Source organism: Bos mutus, chromosome 19, assembly GCF_027580195.1.
Source record: "Bos mutus isolate GX-2022 chromosome 19, NWIPB_WYAK_1.1, whole genome shotgun sequence".
Taxonomy (NCBI): Eukaryota; Metazoa; Chordata; class Mammalia; order Artiodactyla; family Bovidae; genus Bos; species Bos mutus.
This window is the reverse complement of record NC_091635.1, coordinates 43,706,851-43,728,415: the sequence shown is the minus strand read 5'-3', so window position 1 is coordinate 43,728,415 and position 21,565 is coordinate 43,706,851. Positions and strand designations below refer to the sequence as shown.

Here is a 21,565-nt window from a genome sequence, read left to right as displayed (position 1 = left end):
TTCCATGGGCAGAGGAGCCTGGCGGGCTATAGTCCAGTCTCAAAGAGTTGGACACAATTTAGCGACTGAGCACACGTGCACATAAACTTCCTTAGGGTAGTGTTTACATGGTTTATCTTCGCCTATCCTTTTGCATTCACCCTTAACGTATTCTTCTGTCTTTTGTAAACAGCACACAGTTGGATTTTTCTTTTTACTTTACTCATTTATTTATTGGCCACACTCAGAAGCGTGTGGCACTTCCTAACCCGAGATTGAACGCATGTCTGCTGCAGTGAAAGTATGGTCATAATCACTGGACCACCAAGGAAGTCTCGATTTTTCTTTTTAAAGCATGTTGATAATCTTTATCTTTAACTGGAGTATTTATATAATTAATATAATATGTATATATATCTTTGGGTTTAAATTTACCACCTTATTTCTGCTATTTGTCCTGCCTGTTCCATATTGGTTTTTTCTCCTTCCTTTCTTGCCTTCTTTTGAAATAATTATATCTATAAAAAACTTAATCCCACTGTTTAAAAAAACCTCTTTTTCCACTATTTTAATGAATATACTGGAAGGTACAGCATGCATTCTTAACCTATCAAGGTCAAAAGTTAATCTAAACCTTTGCTTTCCTCCCAAACAATAGAAGAGTCTTAAACCAGTTAGACTCTATTCACCCCCTCCCAGTGTAGACTGTTGCCATGTACATTTACTCTGTTACTTGTGTGTATGTTGTTCAGTCTCATGTAAGAGTAGACATCTAGTCATTAAAACGTATGCTAGGCATGTCAAATAGAAGATTTAATTGGGAAATTTGGTTATAAAATTGTTGGAAGGCCTGGAGGAGCAAAACTGGGGCTTGAAGGTGAAGGGATAAATCGGGAGTGTGGGATTAATATATACACGCTACTAAATATAAAACAGACAATAGGACCTACTGTGTAGCACAGGAAACTATATTCAATAGCTTGCAATAATCTACAAGGGAAAGGAATCTGAAAAGAGCAGATCTGTCTGTATGTATATATATACACACACACATATGTATATAACTGAATCACTTTGCTGTAGCCCTGAAATTAACACAACGTTGTAAATTAACTATACTTTAATTAAAAGCTCTGTAAAGACTTGGCCCTCCTATCCTACCCGCAATCATGAGAGAGGGGACAGAGGGCCCTGCTCTCCCTTGGGAGTTGAAACCCAGACCTTGGCTCCTTGCTTCCAGTCCAGCACTTGAGGACCCTGCAGTGACAGCCTCTGCCCGCCCCACCCGCCCACTGTTGCGCATTTCCCCTCCTTAACTGGGTCAAGGCGGGGCCGCCCCTTTCTCTTGAGCACTTCTCTCTTGCTGTACTAGAAAGGCGAGGCTGCAAAGTAGAAGGACTGCTTTGTACCACCCCGTCCAGTCTCTTCTCCCATGGCCTCCATCCTTCATTCTGCACCTGGAGTGTATAGTACTACTGGGTTAGCCAAAAAGTTCATTTGGGTTTTTCTGTAAGATGTTACAGAATGAACAAAAACCCAGATGAACATGTTGGCCAACCCCATAACAGGCAGAGACTGAGCTGGCTCCAGCAGAGAGTGGACAAGCCATGCTCTGCTCCTCTGACACAGGAATTCACAGCTTGATGGAACTCAGAGTGCCTCAGTTTGTCCCAGAGATGTCATTGCCCCCAGGTGTGGGTAAAGATTTAGACACCAGCTCTTTGTGTACTGGAATCAGGGTCCAGGTGAGGGTGTTAGTGGAGGGGAACTTGCTCTCACTTTATGCTCGCCTCGGTGGGGTGCCCTTGCAACTAGACCAGTGAGCGGGCAAATTCTCAGCGCTCTGGGCGGCTGCAGCTTGAGTACCTGGGACAGAATGAAGCAGCCAGAGACTCAAGCTCCATCCTCAGGCTCCTCCCCCAGCCTCCATGGAAACTCAGCCCCGTCTCTGTTTTACATCCTAGCCAGCTGGAGCCCACATTTGCTTTCTTTTTTTAAACATTTGTTTTATTAAAAGTCATTTGTTTTAATTGCTTAATATACAAATACCAATAGTACAGATAAATTCCCCCTTGACCTTCCTCTCCAGAGATAATGGGGATTCTGTTATCAGTTTGGTGTTTATCTTCCCAAATCCTTTTTTATGACTTTATATACATGAATACGTATATATAACTGCTTTGTCTAATTTGTTAAATAGAAATGATATACTATGCATTGTTTTGCAATCTAATTTTTCCCCCATTATTTATGTATTTATTTGGCTTTGCCGGGTCTTAGTTGTGGCAGCCAGGATCTTCAGTCTTCACTGCGGCATGCAGGATCTAGTTCCCTGACCAGGGACCAGACCCGGGCTCCCTGCATTGGGAGTGTGGAGTCTTAGCCACGGGACTAGCAGGGAAGTCCCTGCAATCTGTTTTTTTTTTTTAATTAGTTTTAGAGATCAGTCCCACCAGTGTAATTATCTTTCTGTCCACGTTCCTTTTTGGCGTGTGTGTGTGTGTAATTGACATATAACATTTTATTAGTTTTAGGTATACAGCATAGTGATTCAATATTTGTATATATTGGGAAGTGATTACCATAAGTCTAGTTAAACGTCTGTCACCATACATAATTACATGTTTTGTGTGTGTATGGTGATGAGAACTGCTAGGATTTATTCTCATGGCAACTTTTAAATAATGTAGTAGTATCAGAGTCATCCTGATGTACATTATATCCCCGTGACTTATTTGTCTTATAACTGGAAGTTTGTACCTTTTGACTCCCTTCATCTATTTTGCTGCCCCCACTCCCTTATCTCTGGCAACCACCAGTCCATTCTCTGCATCTATGAGATCAGTTTATTTTAGACTTCACATATAAATGAGATCATACGGTATTTGCCTTTCTCTGTCTGACTTACTTTCCCTAGCATAATGCCTTTAAGGTCCATCCATGGTGCCCCAAATGGCAAGCTTTTCCTTCTTTTTTATAGCTAAATAATTACCCATTGTGTGTGTGGGTGTGTGTGTATCACATTTTCTTTGTCCATGCATCCACTGATGGGCATGCAGGTTGTTTCTGTATCCTGGCTATTGCAAATAATGCTGCAGAGACCACGGGGGTGCAGTATCTTTTCGAATTAGTGTCTTTGCTTTCTTTGGATAAATACCCAAGGGTAGGATTACTGAATATTTTCAAAAAATTGAACATTGTCGTTCAATTTTTAATTTTTTGAGGAACCTCTATACTGTCCTCATTTTTAAAAAATAGTGCAGAGACTTCTTTGGAAAGGTGAGGCTGTTACGGTCTGTGTAATGCTTCCTTTATTGATGGGCAGAGTAGGCAGTTTCCAGGGCTTCCTGACCACCAGGCGTGCAGCAGTGACCATCGCTGGCTGTACCTCTCTGAGGCTGAGAGTGCCTTCTCCCCTGCTTTGCATTGTATCCTTGCCTTCTTCCGCTTCCTTCCCCACCTCTGGGGAAGGCTGGTCAAATTCGCAGCCACATCCAGTGATAAAGGTTTTGGCAATTCCTTCATAGATCAAAGTTCCAGTCAACTCTGGGCTTCAAAATCTCCCAGTTTACAAGTTAGTAAGCAAATTTCTGGAGCCTTCCATCAGGGGACAAGTTCTAGAGCCCTATCCCCTGACGCCTTCTCTGGCTGGATTCCCAAGGATGCCAGGGCTTTTTTTTTTTTTTTTTTCTGGGGTGGGTGGCAGTCCTGCCATAGCAGAAGTGGGCTATGTGATTTAGGCCAGCAAAGCCAGCCACACGACTGGGCACTTCTCCCTGACTGTAGTTGACACGCGTCACATTCCTATCAGGATATATCCTTTTCTGCTCAAGTCTGATAAATTTCCTTTTCTCTCATAAAAGGAAGTTGGAGTTGCCACTTCCATTTTTAGCAGTGGATGGGAGTTGGCTCGCAGTGTCTGGGGTGAGGGATTTTGGGAGGGCCAGTTAGACACGAGAACGAGGACGTTATCTCTTGGTAGCTGAGCCAGGAATGAGAAGGAGGACCATAGTCTTAAGAAAAGAATCTTCTACAGTCAAGTGAAGTTACCCAGAGGATGGGCGAACCTTCCAGATGTTGTCCGCTAGAGTGGGTGGCTGCGCTATATTTTCTTCAGGGGGATACCCCGTTCATGTGACTGACGTCACAGGGTCTGCTTCAGTGGGAAAACATGGAATTGTGAGTCTGGAGACGTTGGCCTGAATCCATATGACTTCCTCAACCTCTCCAAGCCTCAGTTTCCACATCTGTAAAATAGGGAGAGTATCATCTACCCCCACCCCCAAATAGTTGCTGGAATGGTCAAATGAGATCACTTAGATTTAAAAAACCTTTAAAAACCTAGCAGAGTGTCCGCGTGTCATATGATGGAAGTAGAATCTGATTCATCTGTAACGCAGCCAGCATGAGGTCATGCTAGAAGGATGGGAGTGCCAGGGGGCGGGTGAGAAATATGTCCAATGGAAGGAAGGGCCTTGACTCCAGAGCTCTGGCTTTGTCTTGCTCCCTCTGTTTCAGTTCAAGGCTCACCAGGCAGCCTCTGGTTGCTAGTTTGCTTTCCTATTGACCTTGATCTGGGCCTCAGGACAGGAGCCACCTCTGGGATATTAGGCAGGTTCATGTTGGTTGTTTATGGCTCATCTTAACTCTGCACTATGTCTTATTAACCCCTTTTCACTAGGGAGAAAACCGAAGCTCAGAGATGCTAGGGGGCTGGCTCAAAGGCACTCTGTTGGGAAGCAGAGAAGCCAGGGTCTGACCCCAGCCTCCCGTGTCCTCCCACACCGTACTCCCTCCCAGCAGCATGGCCTCGACCCTGGAAAGGTATCCCTGTAGCTTCTGGATGGTAGGTGGAGACTTAACCCTGGGGTCTTGTTCCTCATCCCCTTCTTTCCAGCCTGAGCCCCACCTCTACCCTCTAGTGACTTGAGAAAAATCGAGCTCCTGAATTTCCCAGACCTTGAGCCTGTGTGACTCAGCAGCCCCGAAGGAGAGGGCCCCTGAGGTCCACCTGTCACCCACAGACATTGCTTCACACGGATAGTCTTTCTTAACAGCTATGAACCCCACCAGCTGACAGGGTCAGGAGCCTGCCAGCTCAGCTGGGGCTGGAGGGCGGACAGCAGCCAAGCCCACTGCTGGGGTTTGTGTAGCTGCCCTACAAATAGGGTGACTGACTTGTCCTCGCTTTCCCAGGGAAGCCCTCAGTCCCTGGAAAATCTGGATGGTTAGTCGCCTCCCTGCAGGCCCATGAAGAGAGATGGTGGACAGGCCAGGGGGGTGGCTCCATTCGCCCTGTAGGTTCACCCTCTGACCTGGACACTTGGCAGAAATGGGAACCTGTCACTCTCTTCTCTCTAAAGACCCACGAATGGGCTCAGAGCATGCAACCATCAGGGGAGTCCGGCTCAGCTTGCACTCACGTAGCAGGGGACAAGGGAGTAACAGCTTTAGGGAAAAGTAGGGCCGGACTTTTTCAGCTCTCTTCTTCTTTTCAAAGACTGTCCATTCTGCTTCTTGGCCAGGGCCCCGCCCACTTCTGTCTGGCCCTCGTCCAGTGCTCCTCTTTGGCACCGAGAGGTTGCCTCTGGCCTGGCTCTTACAAGCCCTGCGTTTTATGGTGAGCACATGATTGGGGCTCGAGGGGACACCATGACCTTTGTCCTGCTCCTTCAGCCGCTAACACTCAGAAGGTCAGTGCACGGGACATTGCAGATCATGCCAATGAGTGGCCAGTGGGAGGAGTTGCTCTCACTGGCCACTGCTGGCAGCTCAGAGCCTGGACTTTGAAGGGGCCATGAAAAACGGTTTGTTCCCTGGTGATGATGAGCAGTCTGGGAGCTACTGTCAGGGTCTGACTCAGGCAGAATAGCAGCCCCTAAAGATGTCCACCTCCCAACCCCCAGAACTGTGAGTATGTTACCTTCCATGGTTAAACGGACTTTGCGGGTATGGTAAAGTTAAGGATCTCAGCATGGGGAGATTACCCTGGCTTATCTGGGTGGTCAGTGTCAACACTGAGGGGTCCTTTTATCAATAAGAAGAAGACAAGAGGTCAGAGAGTACAGGCAGTAATGTGACAACAGGCAAAGATTGGAGCCGTGTGGCCACTGCTGCCTTCCGAAAGCAGCATCTAGAAGCTGGGTGAGTCAAGGAACCGATTCTCCCCTGGAGCTTCTAGGAGGAACCAGCTCACCAAATCCTTGACTTGAGCCCCCCTGAGATTCATTTCACACTTCTGATCTCCAGAACTGAAAGATGATTTGTGTCATTTAATGCACTGAGTTTGTGGCACTTTGTTACAGCAGCCACAGGAAACTCACACAGTGTGGTGCGAGGAATGTATGATCACTGTTGCTGGGGTTCTGAAAACACAGGGGCCTCCCTTTACTCAGTGAGGTGGGGTGTGGATCAACTTAGCATGGAGCCTGGAGCACACACCCAGTGCCCAGGGGAGGGGGCCCCGGGGCCTCATTCCTATCCTGTTGCAGAGGAACAAGTTGGAACCCTGAAAGGGAACTGATCAGACTTCTTTTTTTTTAACTTTTTATTTTGCACTGGAGTAGAGATTAACACGGCTTCCCTTGTAGCTCAGCTGGTAAAGAATCTACCTGCAAGGCAGAGACCCCAGTTCGATTCCTGGGTCAGGAAGAGCCACTGGAGAAGGGATAGGCTACCTACTCCAGTATTTGTGGGCTTCCCTGGTGGCTCAGCTGGTAAAGAATCTTTGCACAATGTGAGAGACCTGGGTTCTATCCCTGGGTTGGGAAGATCCCATGGAGAAGGGAACGGCTACCCACTCCAGTATGGCCTGGAGAATTCCATGGACAGCATAGTTCATGGGGTTGCAAAGAGTTGGACATGAGAGATTAACAGTGTTATGATAGATTCAGGTGGACAGCAAAGGGACTCAGCCATACGTATACATGTATCCATTCCCCCCAACTCCCCTCCCATCCAGGCTGCCACATAACAGCACAAGAACGGATCTGACTTCTGATCTAGGTCCTTGCTACCAGAGTTGGTCCACAGAGCAGCAGTGCCAGCTCCACTTGGAAGGTCATTTAAACTACAGACATACTGAGTCAGAATCTACAGTTCCACAAGATCCCCAGATGGTTCGCACACACAACAATGCTTGCAAAGTGCTGACCCTGAGAGGTCCCTGGGTCCTCAGATCATCAGTGAGACAGATGCAGCTCTTACCACTAACAGGCAGAGCAGACAGACAGGCGGAGTGAATTGTTAAGGCACACACAACTGGTGAGTGGAGGAACCAAGACTCACACGCTGGCAGGTCTGACTCCAGAATCACTGTCTTTGCCAACATTCAGCAAGGTGTGATATAGAAGTGGGCCTGGAGCATTGCCTCTGAGTTCCCCTGCTTCCCGCCCCTTCCTGCCCATCCCCTGAATCATGCTCATCTTTTTTTCTTTTTTTTATTTATGGCTGCACTGGGTCTTCGTTGCTGTGTGTGGGCTTTCTCAAGTTGTGGCAATGGGGGCTACTCTTCGTTATGGTGCTCGGGCTTCTCGTTCCAGTGGGTTCTCTTCTTGCCGAGCACAGGCTCTAGGCACACAGGCTTCAGCAGTTGGAGCATGTGGGCTCAGTAACTGAGGTGCATGGGCTTAGTTGCTCCATGGCACGTGGGATCTTCCTGGACCAGGGATGGAACTCACGTCCCCTATATTGGCAGGTGGATTCTTAACTACCGGACCACCAGGGAAGTCCCATGGTCATCTTTATCTTTCTGTTCCTCTCACTACTCACCATTTTTCCTCCCTCCTCACTCCCCCTTCCTTCCTCCTTCCTCTTCATTTCCTTATTTCTTTCCTTCTTTTCTCACTCACTGAGCACTCCTCTGAGCCAGGCCCTAGTATATAGAACAAGGCTTGCTTTCAAGGGACACACCCCAGTGATCCCCACACCTGGGTGAGCATGACGAGCACCTGGGGCTTCAACTTAGGTTTCTGATACCTGGCCCCACCCCAGATTCCCTGAGTCAAATTCTCATGGAGTGGGGCCTGGGCTTGAATATTTTTAAATTACTCCTGTGGTGATTCAGATGCAGCAGATCCACAGATGAGGGCTGAGAAAAAGTGTTGAGTACAACAGTAAACAAAGAAAAAGGGGCAATTACCCCTGGTGAACGGGGCGAGGAGGGCCCACTGCCAAGGATCAGGAGGCCTTCACAGAGGAGGTGACTGAAGTGGAGTTTAAGGGATGCCTAGGAGTTTCCCAGGAGGACAGGGTTTGGATGGGGGCGGGAAAGGTTTTTTTTTTTTGGTCAAGAAAACAGTTTTTGCAAAGGCATGGACACAGGAAATAGTGACATATTTGGGAAACTGTAAGTAACTTAGTGTGGTTGAAGGGTCAGGCAGAGAAGAGGGCTGGAGAAAAGCCAGAGTCAGGGCAAGAGGAGGGTCTGGACATGACCCTGCAGAAATGCGGTGTCCAGACTCTCCATGGGGCACCTTCTCTGGACCAGTGGGCTTTACCTGCTCTATGAATTCTGGCATTGTCTCTTGTTACTCTTTTCTCTTGAGCTCCCACCCTCTGTTGGCAGCTTTGTCACCTGGGTGTTGCAGTATGTCTTCATTTCCACTTTTTATTCTCACAATCATGAAGCTGGTCTACTCCTTGACCTGTGAGAAAACTGAGCCCTGGAAAGAGAAAGTGACTGAAAGAGTTGCTCAAAAAACCTGGAGCAAGGCCCAAACTGGAGCCAGGCTGCTTACTGCTAGCCGATTACAACCTTGTGTACTTGAATTCTCAGGCTGTCCTTCTGTGTTTTTACCAAAGGGATGAATCAGGAAGCAACCTCAGACTGTTGAGGGGTGGGACAGGTGAGGGCTTTCAGCTTCCCTGAATCTCATAAGCTTTGTGGCTTCTTGGCCTGCCTGTGGGCCGGTGGCTGGGGGTAACTGCTCCCAACAGTGGCCACCTGGAGGGCTCAGCCCACTTCCTTCAGGGGTCGCACCACCCTGAGCATGAAATAGGACTGTGTCAGGTGAGCGGGAGGCCTGGCATGACTGCAGCAAGCCTGCCGAGGGGCAGCTCACGGAGCCTGGGGAGCCCTACAGCCGACAGTGCCGACCTTTGCCAGTGAGCTTGGGCCTCAGCCATGGTCTCTCTGGGCCTCCTCTCCTAGCAACGCAGCCCCAGCTGTCTTTATCTTTCCCCAGATGACCCTTTTTGTCCCTTAATCACCATTTTTCCCTTCTCTGTACCCTTTCCCCACATTTTTTCGAATGTCCCAATCCCACGGGGACCTGTACTCTGCTAGCATCTAAGACCGGAGCACACGAAGCCAGAGCAGGTCATTCAATCCTGAGTCCATCCACTAGCATGACATTTCCCAAGGGGACTGGGCACGCTGATGCTGTGATGGGTAATACCGAGAAGCCACAAGGCTCAGGTTCGAACTCCAGCCCTGCTTCTGAGCTGTGGAACCTGGAGTTGGATACCGAACCTCTCTGAACCTTCATTTTCTTCTCTTTTTCAAAAGGGGCCAATACCACCACGCACTCCCCTGGAGGAAGCTGGGCTCTCCCAAGTTTATTTGCCTACCCCTGCCCCGTGCCCAGGGTTGTTGTGGGCATGAAGCCAATGTGGGCTCCTTCACCTTCTGCAGAACCTCATTCACTCCCAGCCAGCTGCTTTCTGTGAAACTTGCAAAGCTTCTAATAACATGCTTTTAGTGACCTAATATGCAGCATTGGCACTTAGATGAAAGCCACATGACTGTGGTCAGGTTCCTTCCTCTCTGAGCCTCTGCTTGTTCATCTGTAAAATGGGGATAGTCATCCCGGAAATGGCTGACCTGGATACGTAAGACCCGGATACGATATAGCTGACTGACAGATGTTATCCCTTATGTGACCCTGCTTCAAGGCCACAGTGACCCATCCTGGCCAGTTGGAGCCCTTCCCTGGAAACTACCAAGCTGGGTTCAGTCAGGAGGAGCCCTTTCTTCGGTGGGCAAAGCTGTAAGGGTGAGAGTCTGAAGGCTACTTGGAGGCCATTTTCCTCTACCATATGGGAACCTGGGTCTGTGGTGAAAAATCAGCTCTACAAACCAAGGAGCAGTCTCAGAGGCAGAGAGAAAGCCTGAATGCATCTGAGATCTTGTTTCCAGTCAGATGTGAGCAGGCTCTATCCCTGCCTTCTCACCTTCTGCGCTTGATTATTCTCTGGAAACTTCCCACCATAGTTTCACCCATTTACTTAATCTAGTTCAAATCATGATTTTGTCTCTTGTACCCAGACAGAATGATAGATCAGGTTTGTGCTATCAACCCTATTTTCAAGTGAGAAAACTCAGGCTCAGAGAAAGTTCCAGAAGCTGAGGCTTGCCTGGAGTCACTTGGGGAATGAAAGCAGAGCTGGGATTTGAATTTGGGACCACCAGAGCCCAAAGCCAAGCCTTTCCCTCTGTGCCACACTGTCTCCTGTGGGCCACGGCAGGCTTCTGGGAGGAGCACCTTTGTTTCTTTCCGTATCAGCAGGAGTCTGGCAGGAAGACAGAAATCACGGCAGAATTTCTTCAGAGGCAATTTAATATAAGTATTTATATTAAGCAGGAAAAGAAATCTGGAGAAAAGAACTATAGAAAGCAGCTTTCACCTCCTGGGAAGAGGCTGGGGTACCAGAGTCTAGGAGCTTGAGGGGCCCCTGGAGCTGAAGCTTAGACACTGAGGAGGGAGGCACCCAACTCTGTGGGTGCTGCTGAGCTGGCATGGCAGGGCTGGTTCTGGGGTGATGAGCCCAAAGTCTGGACTTTGGGCTCCACCTCAGTATATTGTATGAAGGGAACAGGCTGACTCTGGGGTGCTGGGGGAACACCTGTACCCCACCCCAGCTCCCCCAATACTTTGTCTAGGTCTTCTGCAGAGGCTCAGCTAGCCTGGATAGCTGGCATGGTGCCATCTGTGGAGAGTTAGCCAGTCCCTGGTCAGGGGTGGGATTCACTGTGGCCACAGGAACCTCCCTATTCTCTCTGGAGGACACCTTATCCCAGGTGCGTCTGCTCAGACACAGGGGCTGACAGACCCCTTCCCTCCGGCCCCATCCCTGCCCAGGCACGTGGGGTCCTGTCATTCACTGGGCTAGACTTTGAGGTCTGGGAATCCTCCGGGTCCGGCAGCTGTTCCCCCTGAAGCAGCCACTCTCTCCCTGGTCTAGTTTTCTCTTCCTACCCGCTTGCTTTTCTTGTCTGATGCAGACAAAGAGGATGAGATCTGGGCATTAGTCATCCTTGACGTTACCACTTCCTGACTGACTACTTGTACTCTCATGAAATATAAAACCCTTGCAGCTCTATGGGCCCATTAACCATGACCCCACCCCAGCTGTCCTGTATATCACGTCTACATACACTGCAAACCCACAATTTATTGTTACATTGTTGCTTTACACAGTCACATGCGCCTTAAGACAAGGGAAGTGGGGGATTCCCTGGTGGCCCAGTGGTTAGGACTCTGTGCTTTCACTGCCAAGGACCTGGGTTCAATCCCTGGTTGATCCCACCATCCAAATGGCACAGTCCCCCAAAACCAAAACAAACAAGCAAAAAAAAAAAACTGTATAAAAGAAAAGGGAAGTAGTTTTTTATATTTACCCAAGTTTGCCTGTGTTCTTCCTGTGCTCTTTCTTCCTTCTGAAGAACTTGGGCTTCCCAGGCGGCACAGTGGCAGAGCCCTGCTGCCAGTGCAAGAGACACGAGACATGGGTTCCATCCCTGGGTTGGGAAGATCCCCGAGAGGTGGAAATGGCAACCCACTCCAGTATTCTTGCCTGGGAAATCCCATGGACAGAGGACCCTGGAGGCTACAGTCTGTGGAGTCACAAAGAGTCAGACACGATTGAGCATAACCACATATCTGAAGAACTCCCTTTAGCATTTCTTTTGGATGAGTCTCCTGGTGAGGAATTCTGTTGTCTTTCGTGTATCTGAAAATGTCTTTGTTTCACTTTCATTTTTGAAAGGTATTTTCACTGGATATAAAATTCTGAGTTGACAGAATTTTTCCTCTGTGCTTTAAAGATGTTGTTCCACTGTTTCTTGGCCTCCATTCTTTCTGATGAAAAGTCAGTTTCACACACACACACACACACACAAAACATTGCTCCTTAGTATGAAGTATATTAAAGAAGGCTGAGCACTGAAGAATTGATGCTTTCAAACTGTGGTGCTAGAATAAGTCTTGAGAGTCCCTTGGACAGCAAGGAGATCAAGCCAGTCAATCCTGAAGGAAATCAGTCCTAAATATTCATTGGAAGGACTGATGCTGAAGCTCCAGTACTTTGGCTACCTGATGCAAAGAGCCAACTCATTGAAAAAGACCCTGCTGCTCGAAAAGATTGAGGGTGAGAGGAGAAGATGGCGACAGAGAATGAGATGGTTGGATGGCATCACCGACTGAATGGACATGGGTTTGAGCAAACTCTGGGAGATAGTGAAGGACAGGGAAGCCTGGTGTGCTATAGTTCACAGGTTTGCAGAGTCAGACATGACTTAGTGACTGAGCAAAAGCAACATGAAATGTGTTGTTTTCTTTGTTTTCAGATTTTTTTCTTTGTGTTTTTTTGTTGTTTTGATTATATGTCTATAAGTGTTTGGCTATAGGTTTGTGTGGTTGATTACATGTCTATAGGTATGCATTGTGTATTCAGAGACTGTTGTGCATAGGCAGATGGGTGGTGCAGAGGCAGGGAGGGAGAAGAGAAAGCACTGGTAGTAAAAGAGAAGAGAAAGCGAGCTGCCTTGCTCATTGGTCCACTGAAAGAGGACCTATAACGCACTGTGAATGAGAAGCAGGAAGTTCTGAATTTGACTCTTGACCCTGCTCTTTCCCAAGTCAAATGAGCTTCTGAGCTTCAATTTCCTCATCTGTAAATCTGGATTAATCTTGGCCTCAGGGAATAAATGCCAGGTTTAAATCTTGGCTCCACCTCTTGTGAGCCATGTGGGCAATCTACTTGACCTTTCTGGGCGTAGTTTCCTCATCATGGTGATCGTACTTGCTGCAACCACCTCCTAGGGATGGTGAAGGGTCAGAAGACTTAATGTCTATAAGGTACTCTGGGAAGTGTCTGAGATGTATAAGTGCTCTCTTGAGTGTCTGTTACCTTAGAAGATTGTTGTGAGATTTTAAAAACATAATACACTTAGTAAAGGCTCAAAAAGAGTTTCCTTCTCTCCCTGAATCAGACCTAGGCTGAAGGTTGCAACATCTTTCTGAACCTCTCCCCTAAGGCTGGATCCAGGATAAAGCCCCTTGCATGCATGCGTGCTCAGTTGTGTCTGACTATTTGTGACCCTGAGACCCACCAGGCTCCTCTGTGCATGGGATTTCCCAGACAAGAATACTGGAGTGGGTTGCCATTTCCTCCTCCAGGGGATCTTCCTGACCTAGGAACTGAACCCGCATCTCCTGTATAGGCAGGTGAATTCTTTACAGCTGAGCCGCCTGGGAAGCCCACAGTCCCCTGTGGTGTGCCAAAGTAAAGCAGAGATGCTGGGCTGTGTGGATGACCACAGGGATGGTCTTTAGCAAAGAAGGTGGCCTCTGGGTCCCAGTTTCCTTAACTGAAAGGAAGAACTCCTTGCTGGAAGGACCAAATGAAAAGGAGGTCATAAAAATATTTTGGAGATAGTAAAACTAGAGTGGGAATGTTTTGCTAATGTTTTTTTCCTGGGTGACTGTCAGCTTTCATGCATGCCTGAAGGGCCTCCAGTCTCTTCTTTCTTTCTGGGAATCCGAACAGAAGCCCTCCAGGTGCTCATCAATGTCAACATCAGACACTTGAGGCCTCCAGGCTGGGAGTGGAGGAGCCTGGGACCCACTGTCAAACCACCTGCCAGGGCAGAAGCATGCTAAGCTCTATGAGGAAGTGAGGAGAAGGCCTCATGTCATACTCTGTGGAACGCTTTGAGATACCCTCCTCAGAATGGAGGAACCTTTAGTACCAATGTCATTCAAAGGTTCCGGTGAAATAGCTCTTTCAGCTTTTATTTGCAGCCTCATCTCTGCCTGGGATTCACACAGGACTTGAACTCACCCCTCCCCTCTGACCTCTGACCCCTGAAGTTTCAGTCCCTGAGCAGACTTGAGTGGGCCTGCCACCTTTTCCCTGTTGGATACAGTTATTTCTCTGGGTAGAGTCATGGGCAAGCCTGTCCTATCGGTTTATCAGATGTGCCCAGGAAGGTCTACTCTGCAGCAGAAATACAGCCCTGGCCAAAACGGGCCCGTATCCTGCTGGAATGAGGAGGAGGGGCACAGCCAGTGATGAGCCTGACACAGTCGTAGGCCATTGGTATATGAAACATATAAACAGAAACAGAAGCCCTTTTGCAGCTGATCAAGCCGACTATGTGCTTTTCCCTGTGGGGTCCCAGGGTGCAGTGGCTGCAAATAGCAGCCCCCCTGGTGGTGTATGCAGTCAGTTGTCTGTACAGGTTGCCCTAAGGGACCTTGAAGACAACTCTTTCCAGTGGACATTCATGACTGGCATGCTGTCCTCAGTCTAAGCTCCAGACAGGTATCTATCCGCACCAAGCTGCCGAACAAGGAGCAAGTGATTGAGGCCCTCTGCAGGGCCAAGTTCAAGTTCCCTGGCTGCCAGAAAATCCACATCTCCAAGAAGTGATTTGCTAAGTTCAATGCAGATAAATTTGAAAACACGGTGGCAGAAAAGCAGCTCACCCCAGAGGGCCGTGGGGTCAGATACCTCTTTAGTCGTGGCTGGCTGGACAAGTGGTAGGCCCTGGGCTTATGAGATACTTGGCACTGTCCTCTCCTTAATCATGCCCACCAGTAAGGCCTACTTTCCTGTCAAAAAGCCACAACAAAAAAAGAAGCCCTGAAAACCTGGAGATACAGGAAAACCGTTCTAAAGAACACTGCCACGAATATCTTTGTGTTCATAAACTTCTCTGGATTTCATGTTTTCCTTAACATAAATCCTAAACTCTGAGTATTTTTAGGCTCTCTGTAGATACAACATAATTGCTCCCCGCCTCCCAGTCCTGTACAATTTACACTCCATCAGCAATGTATGAGCATGGCATTTCACTACTTCAGCACCGCTATTAAGCATTATAGCTTTTTTTAATGTTTTGTTACTTTCAATAGATAAAAATGATATGTAGTTCTTGTTTATATAGTCATTGTAGCAAATCTCTTTTCCCCCAGATTGGATTGTAGCTGGCTCACCCTTCTTTTGGTGTGTGACTATGAGTAGAAGTGACTCTAGTAACAGCCAAGGAGATGCTCCAGGGTAGGCCTGTGTCTCAGTAATATTTGTGTCTTGGTGCTGCGGCAGGCTAGGGGCCTGTACAATTTTAACTTTGGCTTCCATGGTGGTGTTGAAGAGGATAAGTGGGCCATGGAAGACAGGAAAGCCAGTGAACAGCTCTTGTAATTTTATGTTTCTCTTCTCTGGTTTCCAGCTTGATTTTTCTATCTATATTATTGGTATAAGTTGGTAAAGAGCACAACTATTTAACCTACTGAGGTTTAGGTTAAACCTTGGAAGTAATGTTCAGGCAATCAAGTTTAAAGGTATTTATGTTTTGAAACATGATACAAGAATCCTCTTGATGATAGTTTAAGTCATTTTAAAGAGCAATAACTGTATCAGGCATTTAACCCCATTATTTTACTTGTTCATTTGGAATCTCATACATTGCTATACACATATATTTTTCAGTATCATAAGCAGAGATCCCTACATTTCAGTATTTTTTAAGATTTATTAAAAAAATTTTGGGGGGGGGTGGCTGTGCTGGGTCTTCCTTGCTGTGTGTGGGCTTTCTCTAGCTGTGGCAAGCAAGGGCTAATCTCTAGTTGGTTGTTGACATAATGGCTTTGGGGGACCTGTGAAACATCCAGTTGGAAATGTTGAGATTTCCCCCCTTTTCTCTCCTTCTTTCTTTTCTCTTTCTCTCCCTCTCTTTTTTCTTTTCCTTTTCTCTCTCTCTCTGCACAGAAATGGACCAATGTGGCGCTCCAGTCTCACAGCGCAAAGTTTTGAGAAAGACTGAATCTGATTGGTCATTGACCAGCCAATAGATTGGCTCCCCTTGGATTAGGTGACTAACTCTTCTCCAATCAGATATGGCTGGAAAGGAGTGGTGAGTCACTTGGTCTAAACTTGGCTAATTAAGGCTGCCCTTTCAGCACAGGGTAAAGAAGGGGAGGAGCCTTTCCTGGAGCGCGCATTGCAAACGGAGAGGCACTGTCCACATGTAAGGACCCTATCTTTAAAATGAGAAGTCAACAAGGTAGTCTGTTAAGGGTCCTTTGGCTCTCAAAGGTTTGTGGGCCCACTTCCATCTGTGAGCAAAAAGGACTCATTGGAAAACTGCCCGCTATGTGGAGCTCCGTCTGGGCTCCAGACACTGAGAAACGACCTCTCCCTCTCCCACCATGAACTTGGCACAGCACAGGTTTTTTGGCCTTTGCAGGTGAGAAATTTCAGTTTTCAGCTGTTACTAGAATTCACAGGCTTCTACCCTTGGGAAGACCACAAGGGGAAAGCCCATTCCTAGACAAGAGAGCTAGCTTGCGACTTTCCCCAGTAATGGCACCTATGGGTGACTTCATCCTGGTATATGCTCAGCACAACTGAGCCTTATCCTTTCTGGGTTCCCACCCTACCCATCGCTCCTGTTTCCCAGAGACTTGGAGTCATGGGCTGCCTGACTCCTCAGCACTTCTTACCTTCATCTCAGCCCGGTCAGGGAGATTCATGGCTCAGGAATCTCAGCACCTGCTTAGCCTGGCTGCCAGGTCCTGGTAGTGTCACAGCTTCTGCCGTCAGTTCCCATGCCTGGACCGCTGTCCTCCCTGCTGCCCTGCCCCCCTTCCCCTCCAGAAAGAAACCTGTTCACCCCCATGCCCTCCTTTACTGACCTCTGAGTAAGGACATCAGCCCAGCCTCATGTGCTAACATGTGCCGCATTTTCCTTCTGTGATACTGTGATTTATGATAAGAAATATATATTTGGTCTTCCTCTTGCTTCTGGCACAGAACTTCTAGAACACTTGGAATTTCCTAAATGATAAGAGCAATGACGGTGTCTTGTTATATTAACTAGATGACTTTGGGATACACCCAAGGATGGGGGTTGATTGCCAGTATCCTTATCTCTTGGATTAGAAATGCACATTTTTGGCCCCAGCTGAGTCAGAAACTCTGTGGAACCTGGCAGTCAGTGTTTTAGCCAGCCTTTCAATTGATTCTGATGCACACTTGAGCTTCAGAGGCACTGTACTGAGCGGACTACTCTGGGATGTGAGCTGTGAATGGAGTCTGGTCTGAAGGGACAGCCTCCTCCCTCCCTGAAAAATCAGGTCCTGTTTCCCTTTGACTAGATTTGTTGACTTCCCAGTTTCATCACACAGAGGTCCCTTGAACATTTGTCTGTTCTTTCTCAGTTTCCAAAAGCTGAGAAAAGCGAAGCGAAAGGCAAAGGAGAAAAGGGAAGATATATCCAAAAGACCATCAGTCACCTTTGTCCCCCTTAATGGTTCCGATTCCCACAGGTTGTCTAGGGCAACATGGTTAGGATCATTGGATTCTAGAGCCAGGTGAGGCCTCCAGGATGCACTGACTTGTCCCCAGCAAAGCCTCTCAGTGGAGGATAATGTCATCTTAGAGAAAGAGTCTTGTCACCTCTCCATTTTATAGGAGTTGAATCCCAGAGAACCAAAAATGTCTTGCCAGAGTCACAGAACAGAGGGCAAAGCTGGCCCCAGGACCAAGTCTGCTGGCTTCCGGGCCAGCATTCTTCCTACTGAACCAGAGTTTCTGGAATTTTAACGTGCATGTAAATCCCTGGGGAGCTTGCTGAGATGCAGATTCTGATTCTGTGGGTCTGATATGGGTCCCAAGACCCTGCATCCTAATGAGCATCCAGGGGATGCAGGATGCAGCAGATGCTGGTGCTCAGGACCACATGTTGAGCACCTAGATTCTTCACTACACTGCTTATCACCCACCCCTCCTCCTCATGTTGGTTTCTGAGAGCCTTCCAGCCTACAAGAGTCAACTCTAGCAGAAGAGAAACCATCCCTTACTTGTGGTTGTGAAGAGAAAGCAGTAGAATTGGTGGGGTTGGAGGAACTGCAAGATCCTTTTGTGTCTCCCCAAGTTCCATGTTCAGGCAATGCTGCTAGAAAATCTGCTGATTCTGGGCCTTGTCCCAAGCTGGAATTCACTGACATGTCTCTCTACCCCTGTTCCCAATAGCCCCCCCACCCGCAAGATGCTGCAGTCCCTGTCGAGGGTCTCCCAGGCCCAGCACCACAGGAAGCGATCACCATGGCAACAGACAGTCCCCGCGCCAAGCACATTCATTAGAAAAGCTGGAGAGAAAACAGCCCAGCTCTTCCTGACCTGGCCTTTCCTCGGCGGGGGTGGGGGGAGACTTGTAGGACTGGGAGAGAGTCTCCCCACCCCAAACCCCAAGAGCCCAGGACAGCCCCTAGAATCTTAGTGAGAGAAGGAATGTTGAGGCTTCACCTGAGTTTATTATTTTCTGAATGATGCTGGGGAGGGCATGTGACTCACTCAAAGCCACACTTCCATTAAGAGCAGGCTGGGGTGAGACCCCGATCTCTGAACTTCCAGCGAGGCCTCTATCCCCCTAAAGGAAGCTCACTGAAGGTCAGTGCCACGGTCCAAATCGTATTTCCCTTCCTATGTGGAAGCCGTTACCCTCACACCACCCCCTGGCAGTTTGACTACAGTAAGTCCCTTACACACAAACCTTCAAGTTGTGAACTTTTAAAGAGGCAAATGTGCGTTCACATGTCCAAGCACGTAAGTTAGTTCACGTGACTGGTGTACATTGTCATGTGTGTGCATCCTCTACAAGTAATTGTGGTTTCATATACTTTACTGTATACGGTACCGTAGTGCAGTGTCTTTATTTCAAGCCCAGGGTACCCAGAAGCAAGGGTAAAGGCAGTGGTGACATAGCTGGTACTACTGTACTTTGCAAGGTACTGTAAGATTAATTTTTTTTTTTTTTATATTTTGTGTATGTGTTTCTTTTTCTGTATTATTTATGTGAAAAGTGACACATCTCCTCTGTCCATGGAATTCCCTAGGCAGAAATATTGGAGTGGATTGCCATTCCCTTCTCCAGGGGATCTTCCCAACCCAGGGATCAAACCTGAGTCTTCCACATTGCAGGCAGATTCTTTACTGTCTGAGCTATCAGGGAAGTATTATAAACCTGTTAGAGTACAGTACTGTATAACGATCGTGTTAGCTGTGTACCTAGGCTAACTTTGTTGAACTTAGGAACAAACTGAAGTGGTTCATATGTAGGGGACTTTCTATGTACCTAGAGACAGGGTCTTTAGAAGGTAATTAAGGTTAAATAAGAAACTCCAGTACTTTGGCCACCTCATGCGAAGAGTTGACTCATTGGGAAAAGACTCTGATGCTGGGAGGGATTGGGGGCAGGAGGAGAAGGGGACAACAGAGGATGAGATGGCTGGATGGCATCACTGACTCGATGGACGTGAGTATGAGTGAACTCTGGGAGTTGGTGAGGGACAGGGAGACCTGGTGTGCTGCGATTCATGGGGTCGCAAAGAGCTGGACACGACTGAGCAACTGAACTGAAGATCATAAGGGTGGGACCCTAATCCAATAGGACCCTGGCCTTATAAAAAGAGGAAGAGAAAGAGATTTCTCTTTCTCCCTTCCTCCACAGTGTGAGAATACAGTGAGAAGGCAGTCATCTACAAGCCAGGAAGAGAGACCTCAGTAGAACCCGACCATGTGGGCACCTTAATCTTGGGCTTCCAGCCTCCAGGACAGTGAGAAAATGAATATCTCTTGTTTGAGCTACTCAGCCTGTAGTATTTTGTTAAGACAGCCTTTGAGTTGGTCACATTCTCCTTTAGCTTCCCTGGAGGAACATGGCCCTGCTGTTCTTCAGGGCACTTCCAGAACTCATTATAACAAACCCTTCTTCTCCCCGGCCAACTGGCAAGTGACCTGGCTGCCTCTACCTTCAGGAGTGAATCTGTTTGGCTTGACTGTGTGTGTTAGGTTGGTCCAGGGAGGTGAAAGCAGGTTGCATGGGTGTGGATGAGAGTGTGGGACGGGGGGTCTTGGGGGTGGAGGGGAGGGGACAAGAGCCTCAGTCCAACCTCTCCTGCAATATCTGCACTCGGCTCTTGGCACGGCCCCACTTCCACCTTCTCCTCCCCAAGTCCCCTCGTTCACCAGCTTCATCCAGTGTCTTGTGATGTCCCAGATGTCCTGTTCTTCAGCCTCTGTGCCTTCACTGCCTGACCCCTCTTTCCTTCCTGTTTCCTTGGCAAACCCTCAGCCACCCTTCAGACCCAGCCCAGGAGTCTCCTCCTCCACAAGCCTCTTTCACCAACCTTCCTTGTTGCCATTTCCTTGTAAATAAGCAAACGCACAGCAAATAAATATCAATACATATATTTGTGCATGCCCACGTACACACAGATGGTTCTTGGTTACAAACAATAGAAACCAGCTCTGGCTAATTTAAACAGAAAAGGGCTTTATTTAAAGGATATTGGATCATCTCCAGGATGACCAGAGATTTGGAGACCCAGGTTCCAGGCTATCAGCCAGGCTCCAGGCTATGGCACCTTGGAACCAGTGTGGGACACCATGGGCACTGAGGCTGGTACTGTCAACCCTGCTTGCATTGGCCCCTGGCACTGGACTCTGGCCCAGTGGATCCAATTGGCAGTACCTGGGTTGCATCCTACATCCTGGTCTAAAGTAGGAGGTGGGTTCCATGCCCTGCCACCACCTCTGGGGTGCAGGAGGCAAAGCTCCCTAAATTACAGAAGGAGGTTCAGTTGCTGGGTAGCCAAAAATTGTAACAAATTTTTCTTAGATGTAGAATATCCGTATATATATATTTTTTTTCTTCATCATTTATGGTAGCTATGCTCTGTAAGTTGCTACCAATACTAAAGTAAATGAATGTTGGGGAATTCCCTGGGAGTCCAGTGGTTAGGACTCTACCATTCCACTGCAGGGGACACAGGTTCGATCCTGGTTGGGGAACTAAGATCCCACATGCCTTGCAGTGCCGCCAAAATATATAGATATGTATAAACAAATGCTTAACCATTTGCTTCTGGGGGAAATACAGAGTTCATTGCCTGTGCCCCCTCTGGTGACATTTTGCTAACTGATTAATACAAAATCTTGTTTTATGCATGTTTCTGATTTTTAAAAAAATATTTATTTATGGCTGTGCTGGGTCTTCTTTGCTGTGTATGGGCTTTCTCTAGTTGCAGTGAGCAGGGGCTACTCTTCTAGTTGCAGTTCTCGGGTTTCTCACTGCGGTGGCTTCTCTTGTGGAGCGCAGGCTCTAGAGAGGGTGGGCTTCATAGCTGCAGCTTACAGGCTTAGTTGCTCCATGGCATGTGGGATATTCCTATACTAGAGATCAAACCCGTGTCCCCTGCGTTGGCAGGCAGAGTCTTAACCACTGGACCACAAGGGAAGTCCCCACGTTTCTGTTTAAAGATGCCTTATTTAAAACATGCTGTTGATTGACTCACAT

General features: G+C 47.8%; 1 non-coding gene across 1 annotated transcript; it reads left to right on the top strand.

Moving 5' to 3' along the window:
• Positions 1 to 14,336: 14,336 nt before the first annotated feature.
• LOC138983990 (small nucleolar RNA SNORA70) lies at positions 14,337 to 14,471 on the top strand. Its single transcript, XR_011461352.1, has one exon. It is a non-coding gene; the product is annotated as a small nucleolar RNA SNORA70 (small nucleolar RNA).
• Positions 14,472 to 21,565: the final 7,094 nt, after the last annotated feature.